Genomic DNA, 4,051 nt, shown 5'->3' with positions numbered 1-4,051 from the left:
CCTTGCTTGTGTGTATCCTGCTTCATGCACCCCTCTTCCCAGGGCTGTGAGACCTTGCCCTGTCTACACTCAACAAAATGTGTAACAATTTTGAGTCAACTTGAAGGAGAGGAGGAAGAGAAGCTCCAGGTTCCTATGAGCCTCGGGGGGGGAGGGGTACAAACACGGCCAACACAGTTCAGACTTCTCTGCCTCTTGAAATTTATCCTGTGAATTCCAAAGCTCAAAACGGTGGCAGCATCCCTGCTCGGTCAGACCAAAGGCCCAGGTGCACCATTCTCCTGCTGGCTGATCCCTCCCATGTGCCTTTGAGTTCAGGCTTCCGGGAGAAGGGAGTGTGTGTGAAGAAATGAGGTCAAACGATACATCACAGTCACACCTGTCCAAAAACCCAGAGGTGACATTAGCACACCTGAGAACTCGAGGGTAATATCAAGCGGTTTCCAGAGCGTCTGTTGAGGCTCTGACGTCACGTCGAGATTTTTGTTTTCAGCAGGATGCGACATCACTGTGACATCACTTCCCCCCCGGCCCCACCTCCAAAGTTCCCAGGGGTGCCAGGTCAACTTTTCTTTTCTGAGCCACCTTAAGTCCCTCTAACAGAAGTTAGGTGAGATAGGATTTTTTTTAAAAAATAACTAGTGTGTGCGTGCAACTGGAAGTCATGGCGACCTCTGGTGAGTGACCCCTACGGGGGCCTGGAGGATATTCAGAGAGGTGGCTGAATAAAGCCTGCCCCCACCTCCTGCCTCCGGTATTGCTTTCGGAAGGGACTGGATAAACATCTGGAGCAGAGGTCCACGAGTGGTTATTAGCCACAAGGTATAGATGGAAATCTATGTGTAGGACAGTGAATCTCTGTATTCCTGGTACTTGTGGGGTAGGAGGGGTTTAGGAGCTCTGGCCCTGCTGGTGGACCTCTTGATGGCACCTGGCCTTGGGCCACTGTGTGGCACAGAATCTTGGATCAGATGGGCCCTGGCCTGATCCAACATGACTTCTCTCATTTTCTCCTTTGTTCCTATGAGAAAGGAATTGCCCTCCATGAATCTGTATAATTCCCCCTTCAAGGGAGTGGCCACTGTTACATTCTATGGCACTGGGTCTCAGCAGTCCACTCTGTGTGGTGTGCAGAAATATCTCTTTTTCCTCCTGTCCTGAACCTTCTGTCCAACAACTTCACAGTGTGCCCAGATCTGGGCACGAGGCACCCCTACCACGGGAGAGGGCATCTTGGGAACGCTCCTGGGCCTGCGCCTTCTGCTCCTCCTCCCAAGGAGATCCTTCCTCCTCAGAGAACTTCACTCCCATCTTCACAGACGGCCCCCACACCTGAAACTGCAGGAAGGGAAACAGGTTAGAGGAGGAATGCAAAAAACCAAGGAGACGGATCTTGCCCCTGCCCATCCTCACCCCTGCGTCCATCATCAGAGCTGTTTGAACCCCAGTGGCAATAATGAAGTTTTTGATTTTCTATTAGCTCCGGTGAAGTGTCTGGAGGAACACATATTGGGCAGGGAGGTCTTAGGTGTATGATAAAGGTCACAGCTTGAATGGGCGGTGTGGCGAAACGGGGACCCGCCTTCAGCCCTGGGAGACCGAATAGTCGTTCTGTGGCTTTGCAAGCCCCTGTTTATGCCTGCCCACCCTGCTTGGTGGGGTTACTTCCTCTCCTCATTCGCTGCTGCCACTCACTGAACTTACACCGCCTTCCCAGAGGGACAGTGAGACCCCCTCTGGTTGATTCCCCAGCCGGGAAAGTGGGTACCTTAATGTTTGTGTGCCCCCTGGAGAGTTAGCAATCCCCCCGATTTGGGCCCGTTTCGGTTCCTTGGCCTCCCTTTGCCTCTGGTAACGTGCTGAGCGGGGAGGACTATGTGGTCAAGGCACTACCAGGTCTTATCATTCAAAAAGAAGGTTTATTTAAACTATGCACAAGGTTAGGCACAGAAATAAATAGCACAGGCGCTTCAACAGAACCGAGCAGAAAATAAACAGCCTCAAACTGCAATTTTCTGTCCCTACATACAACCACTCTACCTCTGGCAGTTGTGGCCTCAGGACAGGATTTGCTTTCCCCCCTCCTTGTCGTTGGAGAGAAAGTCCAGCCCTCCTCCTCAGGACTGGTCACCATAGAATGTCAGCGTTGGAAGGGACCTTGCAGGTCGTCTAGTCCAACCCCCTGCACTCTGCAGGAGCATAGCCGAAAGATAGCCCTACAACGTACCCGAGAGATGGTTGTCCAGCCTCCGCTTGAAAACGTCCTGCGAAGAAGCATCCACCCCCTCCCGAGGCAGTCTGTCCCACTGCTCAACCACTCTGAGAGTTAGGAAGTTTCTCCTGATATTTAACCGGTAACAACTCCCTTGTAATTCCCACCCATTAGACCTAGTCTTGCAATCCGGAGCAAGGGAGAATAGATCTGCTCCATCTTCTACATGGCAGCCCTTCAAATACTTGAAGACTGCAATCATGTGGCTTAATGAGCAACATGACCGTATTAAATTTGTTGGACAATGGGATAAGAATAGTATTCCCTTTTTGGATACTACTATATGGAGAACGTCTGAGAATAAATTGGCTTTTTAAACCTATAGAAAACCTAGTGATTGTAATACCTATCTACATTATGAATCTAACCATCCTAAAAGCTTAAAAGCCAATCTACCTTATGGACAATATCTAAGACTCAAATGTAATTCTGAGAGTTTGGATTTCTTAAAAGACAGCAGAGTGTTAGAACAACAATTAATTGCTAGCGGTTATCTCAACATACTCTCTGGGATTCCAGAGATAGAGCCTATAAAATGGATAGGAATTTATTGTTAAAGGATAAGGTCAGAAGAGAGAGAAGGGGTATCTTTTGTAGTCTGGAATTTTCCCATCTGGCAGGGCCCATAAAACATATTATTCTTCAAAACTGGCATTTAATTTCAGACCTGCCTGGTTGCCAGGATAAACCTATCATTTCTCATAGGAGATCTAAGAATCTAAAAACCATTTTGACAAAAACTGATGCTTTGAGGGTTAGACAGAAAAAGGAATCTTTGCCTACAGGACATCACAAATGTGGCAATTCCACCACCTGTTGTTTGTGTCTAGACATTTCTGAATTTTCACACTCTAACACAGGTAATTTTAAACTTTATAATTTCACTAACTGTAATATTAGACATTCTGTTTATTCTTTTATTTGGCCTTGCCAGCTTTTGTACATAGGATGTACAATGAGGCCTGCTAAAACAAGACTCCTGGAACATAAATCATGCCTTAAACACCAAGTGGCAGATGCCCCTTTAACAAATCATTTCACTTCCATGAAACATGCTCCGGAAGACTTAAGATTCTTTCTACTTAAAGAAATTATAAATCATTTCTATAATAGGGTGGATATTAATAAGCATCAACAGGAAGCACGTTACATTTCTTTATTTAATACCTTGGAACCAAATGGTTTAAATCAATATAAAGACTTATCATGTGTTGTTGTTTTTTTGTGAACAACTGCATGTATACTCCTTTAATGTAGGGACAGTCTCAAAAAAACGTATTTCTAATTCTCAGGCATGACTTGTAATAGAGGACTAGGTCCCTTTAATTAGCCACGCCCTTTGTGCACTATAAAACTTTGCAGGGCTAAGGAGTGACCGAACCTGCTTTTCACTTTGGAGGAGGCTTGTAGCCCATTAGAAAAATTTTTTTTGCCGCATTCATTGAAAGAGAAATTTGGATTAAAACTTTGGGTAAGAGCTTTTCACTTTCTTGAGACTCTGTCTATTGTGAGTTTACTAGTATTGTAACTTATTCTGTTCCTGCTATCTTTCATGCTAGTATTTGGCAACCTTGTGCTGAAAATTATTGTTGAACTTCCTGAGGAAGATTCTGAAACAGAAGGATACTGGACCTCTGTGGGAGGAAGACAGAGCACATGTTATAAAGAGACTTTAAGGAGTCCTCCCTTTTGAAACTTTTGTTTAACAGAGGAGGACTGGTATTAATTATAAGGTTGTACACTATCTTTTGAGATGATATTGGTATTTTGATATTTCTG

This window comes from Gekko japonicus, unplaced genomic scaffold, assembly GCF_001447785.1.
Source record: "Gekko japonicus isolate JY-2015 unplaced genomic scaffold, Gekko_japonicus_V1.1 scaffold7205, whole genome shotgun sequence".
Lineage (NCBI taxonomy): Eukaryota > Metazoa > Chordata > Lepidosauria > Squamata > Gekkonidae > Gekko > Gekko japonicus.
Note: the sequence above shows the minus strand (reverse complement) of the source record.